Raw genomic sequence first — 11,817 nt, 5'->3', positions numbered from 1 at the left:
TCACGAGTGATTAAGTGATAAATATCACCCTTTTTGCCGGCTTCCATTGGTCGATACCGAGACCCACGCCAAAACACGCCGAGTGACGCTAATGAATTTGCTAATCTACCATACGTTGTTGCGTTGCTTGGCCGAAATTGGTCAACCGTAGCGCTTACAGAGCTTTGCTGAACATTGAGTGTGCGTTGAGACCGCAGCAAATCCTCGTCGAAATTTCCCATGTAGTTGGTTCTAGTTGTAACACTAGCGTTTGCAGCAACAGATTAAGCTGAAATTCGGAAAGTACTGGATGATATAAGTGTTCAACTACTCGTGAAATAACAATTAGGAGATTTATAGACTTGAAGGTCAGCTATACCAGTAACCAGCATTGACGTTTCGACATCGACGACTGCGATTTTTTTCACTGACAAGAAGTTTAGAATTTCTTCTTATCTTCCGTTATAATTCAACATTTCAATCATACTGAGCATATTTTCTGAGAAACAAAACGTTCAAAGGACATGCTTTTGTGGTGCATGAATTTCATTGCTCTGCTTTAGCGTCTAAGTACGTAATTGGATTAGTTTTCCCTAATATGACTGATATAGTGGGTTGCCCCAGTGTCCTCTGCAGTGTGTCCCAAAAAAGGGTCACCCACAAACAAGGGGATAATATGAAAAAGCTTTGTTCCTAGGAAAAAGATGGGAAAATCCATTTGTCTACACCTGACATGGCACACACTTAAAAAATGTCGGTGACATCGGTGACATGGATGAATGTGGATTATTGTCTTATTATATTTATGTTTCATAACATGCACCCCAGAAAGGTTTTCCATGTTTGGTTGCTCCAACCGTCCTACAAAACGCTTTCATGATGGCCTTTTGCTCACAAAAAAATCTTACGGTTGGGAAGGATCCAAATTATCCTGTGACTAACTTATCGTCGGCCGAAAATATTTCGAATTCTGCAAAGTAACAATTTCGGAACAATTTCGGAAAATGTGCGTTTGAATTTTTTAAAACATACGTTTAATTTGGCGCCGAGTTTTAGAACGACGTGCATCCTTGTTTCATTTTCGCAGTAACTAGCATTCGATTTCATTTTGCATTAATCAAATGAATGAATGTGCATAACAGGCGTGGTTCTACGGGGGGGCTGGGGGGGGGGCTGTAGCCCCCCAAAATTTTGTCTAACCCCCCAAAGTAAATTCCGTAAAAAAAAATTGCGTTAGCAAAAAGTAGGATTGTGATGTACATGCGAACGGTCTGCCCCTAAAGAAGAAATAGCCATGACAGGGGTGCATTAGTTAATATAGTTTGAATGATTTTAGGATTTTATTGGCACTCCCCATTGAAAATATGGCATAAGCCCCCCCCCCCCCCCCCCCCCCCCGCCCACTTATTGATTTTCGGAGGCCTAAGTGTGTGGAAAAAATAACTGGTCAACATTTCAGCACGCCTCCCTGATAAAAATTCTGGAAACACGATGCTAGCCCCCCCAAAATATTGGTTCTAGAACCGCGCCTGGTGCATAATGTTTCATTTAAGGGATTACAAATACAGTCGAGTCTCGTTATAACAAACTCGTTCGGACCTAGCCAAATTGTTTGTTATATCAGAATTTTGTATTCAGAGGAAAATCAGTCCCATTCATTGTGCATATAAATGCACAGTCGGGACCAAGGCTTTATGTTTGTTATAACCAGAATTTTGTATTAACAGAGTTTGTACTAACGAGAGTCGATTGTACATGTACGTGATTAGGTTTTTTGTTTGACGTGTGCGTTGCCGATTATTACGAATGTGCAATCAAATTCGCAGAATATCGATTGTCTATTGTGACACGGGCTGAATTGAACATTCTTTTTCATTTGTTACAATTTCAATTCGCATTTTCTGCATTCAATTTAAATAAATTATACAGGCCTATAGAAATCATGATACAACTTTGATTCATTGATTAGTCAAGGTATGCCTCATTGATCATTAATGTATTTTTCTACAAAGGCCTATGTGAAATGTAGGCAAATGAAATGTGAAAATTATATAAATGTGACAAATATGAAATCAATCAATAAAATCTTGTAGCCATATTAATGAGACGGTAAAGGGACACATCACGTATCATGTTACATGGGATCTGCATGAGGCCTTTTTGTTGGTTCTTTACCTTAATTGTATTTTAATTTCTTTATGTATTTCTTAAGGTTCTCTCTCGTTTTATCAGTTCGATTGTATATCCTCCAATGACCTGTCTGTCTACCACGACATCGAGGGAGATATGTCTGAGAATGGTTGTACCAGGCGGTGCATTTTGCAGGTGTCACCTCTCCAATGTTGAGTGCAGCCACCTCCTGGAGACGGAGGGATCTCCATAGATGGTATGCTTATAACTCTTAAACTAGCGGAAGATGTTCCAGAACAGAGGAATGAGCCATGCATATTAGATGCACGAATCATATATTTGGAAATTGGTTTCTTCAGGTTGGTGTCCTTAGCCAAACTGTGTACATTTACGAGACCGGGTACAACGTATGGACCCGTCGGTCTTATGGTCGCGCTCCTCGTGGAGAGCCAGCAAGGCGTGTCGTCCATGGCCAGAGCAAGTCAACATCACGTTTGCCATTTCTAGTGAGGTTGGACTTGTGGCTCACAGAGTATTATCAGAGACTGTGACGAGAGCGAGTTTTGAGGAGTTCTTAGCGACGACTGTACAAGAATGTGGTATGTTATTCCCGGCAGGCGAACGCATGATCTGATATATGACAACGCTCGTCCTCATATCCGAGCCCAACTACCCCCTGATGTCGGCAATTTCACCATCAAGCTGCTGCCCCCATACTCGCCATTCTTAAATCCAACGGAAATGGCGCACTCAGCTTTTCAAGGCGGGAGTGAAGTGGGGCTTCCTGAATGGCAGGACAGATTTGGAGACCAAGACGCAAGAGTCCAAGCTGGTGAGAACCTGCAAATATATACGACGACCATCCCGGAGATATACGCCAACGGGTAATCTGGCCGTTGAGTGATTGATGCGCAGCGTATCTGCTACCTGCAGATAGTCAGCGTCGTCAGCCTTAAAGGCATCGATGAGGCGATTTCGGTCAACGTCCGAGATTCGTGTGTATCCCCCTCGTGCAGCCATTATTGGATATTTTAGGACTATGTGAACTGAGACACTTGGCTATATGATGCGATTGTGGCAAATGCTGAGCAGAAAAATAGCGATTTTCTTCAGTTTTGGTTTTTATATAGGATTTATTACAATAGTTGGTATGTTTCAAAAGACTTCACCACTTGGTTTTAGCTTAATCATCATGAATATTCAAAAATTCAATCATTCAATCAACCATTCCTCAAATGTTACTTTAACACATAAATAAATTCCAATGCTTGACCAGGCATACATTAAATAACACTGCGAGGGAAATCGGCTGCACATTTAGCAAAAAAGATTGATGATAAATTAAAAGGAAAACAGGATTGCGGATGTGCCTTCGATTTCACGCTTAAATTAATTGTCAATACATTAAATGCAGTGCACAATCGTACGCTGATTTTTTTACGACTGAATGCATCTTCACGGAAAAAGAATTATCATTTGTTAAATAGAAACAGAGATTTGGAACGTTCATTCTTTTTCGCACGAAAACGAATGTTTCTTTTACAAATTCGTGTACACATTTTCCGAAATTTTCCGGGAAAACTACCTATAATATTGTACGCTTATTATTTGGACGGTAATGGGAAACATGACGTGTCACGTAACATGGGATCTGGAGACGTTTCATTGTTGGTTCGCTGTCTTAATTGTATTTTAATGTCGCTGTGTATTTCTTAAAGTTCATTCTCATTTTATCGGTTCGATTGCTTGGTTATACGATGCGATTGTGGCAAATGCTGAACAAACAAAAAAAGGGAACGATTGTCTTCAGCATAGGTTTTTATATACAGGGGTGTGAAATCTCAGCTTTAAAGCTGTTTTCAGCTTTTTTGTTTTGGATATCAGCTTTTTCCCCTCACTTGCTGTGTACAAAAGTATAGGAGATTTCTAAAGTTACAGCTTGTTTACACCTTTTTCAGCTGTTTTCAGCCATTTTTGAGCAGTGGTCACTCACACCCCTGTATATAGGATTTATTATAATAGTTGGTTGCGTATGTTTCAAAAGGCTACACCACGACCTGGTTTAGTTCAATCATCCTGAATATTCAAAAATCCAATCATTTAATCAAACACTCCTCATAATGTTACTTTTGTGAACACATAAATGAATTCCAACGCTTGACCAGTCATAGGCCTATAACACTGCGCGGGAAATCGGCTGCAAATTTAGCGAATAGACTGATGATAAATTAAAAGGATTACAGGATTACGGATGTGCCTAATTCGATTTCGCGCTAAAATGAAATGTCAATATACTAAATTCGGTGCACATTCGGGAAATCGGACGCTGATTTTTATGGATTTTTTTTTTTTTGTAAATAGAATTATCATTTGTTTAATAGAGACAAGGAATTTTGATGTTCATTCTATTTCGCACGAAAACGAATGCTTCTTTTACGAATTCATTTTCACATTTTTCAAAATTTTTCCGCGAAACCTTTTAAAAGAAACGTCTAAAGCATGAGACTACACGTGCCATAACACAGACATGGAGGCATTAGATAGCTGACCTCTGGTGACCTTTGCGAGCCGCTATTTATCAAATGTAATTTTCCAAATGCTACTTTTTCATGACCCCAAAAAGTGCCAAAGAAGTGATTTTAACAATTATTCAAAAGTATATTAAGGTTTCAAGGTTCAAGGTTGAAGGTTTATTTATTTATTTTCACAATCTCAACAAATTATTAACAATGTTAATTATTAGGTGTTGGGCCTGACCCCAACACCTATTGTTATTGTAAGAATTTACTAATTTAATTTTTTTTTTTATTTCTCCAAGACACATTCGTTTCCAGAACCGATTGTCAAAATGAAAACACATATGAACTTCAATTGTCAATACACGAATGCACAACCCACTAAAGTCATCATGGGTCACATGAAGTCACTTCAAATAATAATGCATTTAATCTTTGAAATTCAATATAAAATCAGTTCAATATAAAATCAACATCAACATCAACGACAATAATCAACAATGCGAAAAAGCCAAACCTCTAGCCCAACACCGTGTGTTTGTCATCAAACTCTAGTTAATATTGAAGTCTCCTAAAATAATACTATGATTTGTTTTGAAGAGCAACAAGCATTTTGGAAAGTATCCACAGATTTCCCGTGATCAACTGAAGGTGCCTTATATACAACCCCTGAAATAACGTTTTTAGCTTTGGGAACAACCACTTCAATAAAAAGCAATTTATTCGAAAAACTTTTCTCTAACAATGATATTCAAGTTAGATGAAACATAAGCAATTCCACCTCCAGCTTTAGTACCCTTTCTCTTGTTACAATGAGTCCATAGCCAGGCAAAATAAAGTAAATATGAGGATCAGATTGTAATCACGTTTCAGAGAGTGCAATAATTGAAAATTTACGAGTTAAGGACTTCAAGAAAATATAACGTTTTGCAAAGTTTTGTTTGCAAACTCCTTATATAAATATGAAAAACTTCAACAAACCTCTGGTTGATTTCCTGAGTGAGGGATCTGTTCAATGAAATGGTAAAGAGAAGGAGTGAAATGGTTTATTTAAATAAAGTTAATTGAGAAACTAAGGTTAATGATCAAAAGACGAATCAAATTGTTGCTGGCATGCAGTACACATAAAATATAGATCTATATGAACAAGTACAAGACAATACATCATGCACATAAGGATTTATAGTTAGGTGATTCAGTAAATATGGGCTACGATACAGTTGATCCATTAAAGCACGGATTGCTACTTGCCGAATGTTATGAATTCAGACCGCCTAAAATGCGGATGGTCACTCCGGGCTACCGTATAATCTTTTCGAGGGAACTAAATGATTATTTCGAGGGAACGAAATAATATTTTGAGGAACGAAATAATATTTCGAGGGAACGAAATAAAATATTTCGAGGGAACGAAATAATATTTCGAGGAACGAAATAATATTTCGAGGAACGAAATAATTTCGAGGTAACGAAATAATATTTCGAGGGAATGAAATAATATTTCGAGGGAACGAAATAATATTTCGAGGAAACAAAATAATATTTCGAGGGAACGAAATAAAAAAAATTCGTCATGCCTGTCCTTTTAGGGCTCCGTATGGATGCGCCGTTTCGAGCTCTATACAACTAAATCAAATTAGTATATATTAAGAAAAAAAAGGGGGGGGGGTCCACCATGCGTCCAATGGGGGCGTTGTTCAAATCCGACGATAACACACACTATGTCACATAATAGTGTATATATACCCCCTTACCACCCCCCCCCCCCCCTGCTGGCTACGCCTCTGTGTCGGAGTGTTGTTGAAAGGCGGACATATAGGTAATTCGGTTTCAGGTTTCAGGTTTATTTCCATACTATAAGGTAATTAAGTTAAATAATGTATATTAGGTTAACATTTTAAAGGAACTTGAAATAATGGTATGGGGAGGCCAGACAAGAAGCCGAAGCTTGTACTAGGTCTGCCACCTTTACAGCGAATACATGTAGTTATACAATTCATGGTTTATCATAGGATATATCGATAATATGTTATTACATTAAATTCATGAGCTCATGCAAAACTTTACAAAAAACAGAATAAGTTACTTGAACTAAATTTACCATCCTTGGCTTTACATGTGTTGTTAATAATTTTACTTGGCAATAAAGTAATAATTTTGCTCTTAATCACCATTGACATTAGCCGTAGTGAGAAGTACTTTTTTATAATATATTTTACATGCTCTAATTGAGGTCATTGGGCAGAGAGATCGAATTTTATTCCAAAGGAGGGACCCCTGGTGTCGTACAGTTGAGAGGTGTAGGGATAACTACTAACTTCATAAAGATGAAGCTTATTTGACGACCTTGTGTCGTAATGATGAATATCTGTATTTATTACAAAAAACGATTTGATATTCAAAAGCAGTATGTTTTTTTCAAAATTATACATTAGAGCACACAATTTATATTTATAAAGATCATATACAGATGGTGTTGAACTTTACAAATAGCGGGGCAGAGTGATCCTTAAAACTAGAACCATTAATCAGTCTTAAAGATTTCTTCTGTAAAACGAGCAATTTATCAAGGTAGGTTTTATGAGTATTTCCCCAGGCAAGTATACCATACTAAAGATGAGGTAAGGATAACGTATTATAAATTGAAAAAAGAGTACGGGATGGGAAAAAATATCTAAGTTATCTAAGAATGCCAAGGTTGCGAGATATGTGTAAGGACTTTCTGACAATTATTTTTCCACGTTAACTTATCATCAATAATGACACCCAAAAACTTACAGGAATCAACCTTTTCAATATGATGATTGTTAAAACGAATCTGAATACTTTTATCTACAATTCGATTTGTAAAAACCATCGTATGTGTTTTCTTAAAATTCAAAGATACTTCATTAAATACAAACCACTCAAATACATTAGTTAGCCCATTGTTCATTATGTCAACAGCATCATTCAAATGTTTACTACTGTAAACTATATTTGTATCATCTGCAAATAAGATGAACGTCAGAAGTCGAGTAGAATTACAAATATCATTAATATAAATAAGAAACTAGACTTATGTTTGTGGACAAACACAGGGCTGTTTCGGTACCTTTTTTTCTGTCATGTCATTTTGTAAAGTTTGAAGTATAAGTTCCTTCCAGGAAGGATGACTTTTTTGTGTAGGCCTAGTTCTAGTCCTAGTTCTGTAGATAATTATTGGGAAATGGTGGCATATAATATGTGATTAGTACATTCTCATAGGGCTTTGAATTATGTATTTCCAATGTGATATCACATGACACGCGTGCATGATGACGTCATCATGACGTCATTTGAATTAGGGCTATGGGTTCTCCGTCATATGACGTCAACATCTGTCATATAGCTTTGACCTAAAATCCGATTAAAATAATAAAAGACATTGACTTTAGCATTTCAGTTCGTGATATTTACTAAGATTGACGTGTGAAAAGTGTTTGAAAAAAATTGTTAACAATATATTGACAATCTATGGAATTGGTGTTATGAAAAAAAAATGAGTATATGATTTATTCGCACATGATAAAAGAACAGATTTTTGTGTGTAAAGAATTGGGAACTGGCGTTCAGAAATACAGGATTGGAAGTGTAGTAAAAACATTCTTTTTGAAAAGAAAAAGAATTACTATGACATTGTGATTTGAAAATGAGACTTGGAGGTTCATAACGAAGATGATCTGAGGAGGCAATTATAATACACATGTATTGCGGTGGGATCGACCATGGAGGAATAAAAACACACCCGTTACGGATCATCCGCGGCTCGGCATTCATTCTGACAATGATGCTGCGCGGGCGGCCGGCCGGCCGCCGCAGTCACCTGCATGACATATCACATTAATTTTGCCAGTGGTGAAAGAAAGAGCGCCCTCTTTATCAGGAGAGAATAAGTGCATTGACCTGAATTAGGAGCGTTTTCGAAACGACTGGCTTCGGCTTCGTCGTCGGCTTAAGGAGATTATAAGCCCCCAACTTCTGGATCTCCAGCTACATTGTGGTGCCTGTTATGCTTCAGGAACATTCAATCGGTTGATGTGAAGCCAAAAGTTGGAATATTTTTGTTTAGTTTGCCTCTCAGTGATTCAGAAGTCGGAGGCAAAGCCAAAGCCAAAGACGAAGCAAAGATTTCGAAAGAACGCATTGGATGGTAACGGTACGGTAGCGCGGCTTCAGAAAGCATTTGGCCTTGCTGCGTCAACACGGTGTACCAGACTATTGTCAAAGACGGTAAGAAACGGTATTTTTGTAGGAATATCTAAATTTGTGTGTATGTGTGTTTTATTAGGTGTTGGGATTCAGCCCAAAACCTACTGTTATTCTATGAATTCAATATTCTTTTTTTTTTATTCAAGACAGATTCTTCTCCGGAACTGTTTGGAAAAATGGAAACATAAATGAACTTCATTTGTCAATACCCAAATGCCCAACCCACTGCATATGTATTTTTTGTAATTACGTCATCATGACGTCATCATGGGTCACGTGACGTCACTTCAAAATATAATAAATTTAATCTTTGAAATTAACTATAAAATCAACCGTGAGATACCGGAACTTGAATTTTGCGGGAATCGACATGATTATACATGCTCTTTCTTTTAACCTGTGCGCGTCAAATCACATGACCCTTCCTTCCGGTCGAAACCGGAAGTGCCTAATAATTTGAAAGTGGGATAAGATATGAACTTGCTTTTAATGATGTTGGTGTCTGCCTCGATTGACCTTTAAAAAAAAATAATGGGCGACGCCATGAAGAGTTGGAGCGCCCTCTAGCGGCAGGTTAAAAAACGTCAAAAACGCATTTTCCACTTGATGTCTGTGGCGAAGTTTGCGGTATTCGCTTCAAAATTAATTTTCATGATGACCTTAATGCAGACAAGACCTCTGCGCGAAAAAAAATTGATTACGTCATCCGTTCGGAAGTTACAATAAAAATACCTTTAAACCTTCAAAAATTGCTAAAAAATCAACTGTGATAGATATAATCAAGATTTGGCTATATATAGCACAGTTAAAATAGCTCTTGAACTTTCTGGTAAAAACGTCACAATGACGTCATCAAGTATCATATTACAAGCAATCAAAAATGTCTAGATTTAATCTTTGAAAATCAATATAAAATCAACTGCTACAGACTTGATTTTGTTTTTATGGCATTCGATACAATAAAGCAGGGTCTTCATTTTTGGTATTAAGTACAAAATCACGTGACCCTTCCTTCCGGTCGAAACCGGAAGTGCCTTATTATTTGAAATTGGCAGAAGATGCGAACTTGCTTTCAACGATCGGCCAATTTCCTAAAATGTTCATTCACTTCTGAAAATCGTTTTTCATTTTCGTCTTTATTTGAGAATCGCTCTGAATACGCGTTTCCTTTCCGCTACCAGAGCATTTCATTCCACTGCAGTTCAATCAATTAAGTGATTGAGCAGCACCTTTCGTGTCTTTTTTTGCTTTTAGAGGGCGATATCAAACATTGACCATTCTATTTCACTTTTAGTTTAATGTATTGTGATGTAATCTGCTATTTTGAATGAGAATGTACTTTTAATTGCACATTCACGAAATTATATTCCTGGCCAGAACTCTGCGCGAAAAGGTTGCGTAAATGAATGCACAGGTAACGTAATTGGCCGTCTGTTTTTCAAAACCGAATGAACGGACAACGGAAACGATTGATTTGAAATGGGATTATAGACATGCATTCATATTCAGATGAAAATGAATGACCGATTTTAAGAAGTGAATGAACATTTCAGGAAACTGGCCGGGAAAACCTTTTTATTTTATTTTAAATTTTGGATGAAAAGTGACAGACTATGCTTGAGGCTTTATGCTTGATTGACATCTACATTTAGATTCAAATTAAACTGCCAGCACACTCACTTATTGAAAAAAATTCAGTCGTATTCTTATAAACAAAATTGATGAATAATGAAATATTATTGTAAACAGGGTTTGCTTTGTCAAAGTCAACCGCAGTTGTTTGAGGAGTTGTTGTTGATTTCCGTGACTTTTGACTCCGGAAGTTGGTTGTTTTTTTAATTCACGATTTTTCCTTTGTGGGATATGAAGAAGAAAGATCGGAATGAAATAACCCCTTGACAATACGGTAGAATTTTGAAACAAACCTAATGACACTATACAGTTAATGATAATAGTATACAGTTAATGATCTACAGGACTTAATGTTGTTAATTACACTACTCATTATGATAAAAAATAAAGAGCAAACAACAAGTAAAAAAACATAATTGATACACGTTGTATATAATTTCTGAGTAATAAGGCAATGCATAACCCCAACGTGGTGTAAAACAGAATTTTAACTGTTTGTGATCTATAGTGGTTAACACCTCACTTCTACAAGCTCATATCTAAAGAATTCTAACGATATGAACGTTGTTTCACGTCGAATTAATCATCACAACTTGTTAAAGCTTATAAAACATGTCCAATGCCAGAATTTGTTGAGAAAGCTTTTCGATCTTCCCTCCTAGTGTTTCGAGAAATAAAACAAAGTTTATTTGTTTTCATTTCTTGAAACACTGCAGTCAAAACTAGTCTTCAATCCTGTTGGGGAATTTCGAGATGAGAGTTGTGTAAGTACTGCAAGTATGGTGCCACGGTTTAACTCAAAGTCTAGAATGAGGTATAAAGGCAAAGCGTTCATAAGAGACATTGGTCCCGAATGCGCCGTTTGGAATTCTTGCAACGAAATCAAATTACATGTACTTGAAAAAAAACGGATCGCGAAAAATGCCGACATTCTTTTGAAAACAGCTTTCGTTATTTTTTTCGACTTGAGGAGGGTCAACGAGTGGGTTATTTTGTACAACAAAATAATCAAGGGCAAAGTGCATCATTGAATTGACAAAATAAATTGTTAAATATAGAGGGTGTGATCGATTCTATCTCTCCCAGATATTTTAGGGGAAAATTAAAGACAACAAGCTTTTAAACACATTCCATACAATGTCATGTACAAAGCCACCACTTAACTAGTTAAAACATAATTTGGAAAATGAAAGGCGAAATGACTGTCTTCTGATTTGCTAGTCATATTTAAGTAATTGTTCTCATTAAAATGCAAAACTGAAAGTAGTTAATTGAAACATTTAACACACATGAAGGATGGGGCCATTACACACAGTGAACCTGCCTCCGC

The sequence above is a fragment of the Patiria miniata genome, unplaced genomic scaffold (genome assembly GCF_015706575.1).
Source record: "Patiria miniata isolate m_02_andy unplaced genomic scaffold, ASM1570657v1 HiC_scaffold_7, whole genome shotgun sequence".
Lineage (NCBI taxonomy): Eukaryota > Metazoa > Echinodermata > Asteroidea > Valvatida > Asterinidae > Patiria > Patiria miniata.
This window is presented reverse-complemented; position numbering follows the sequence as displayed.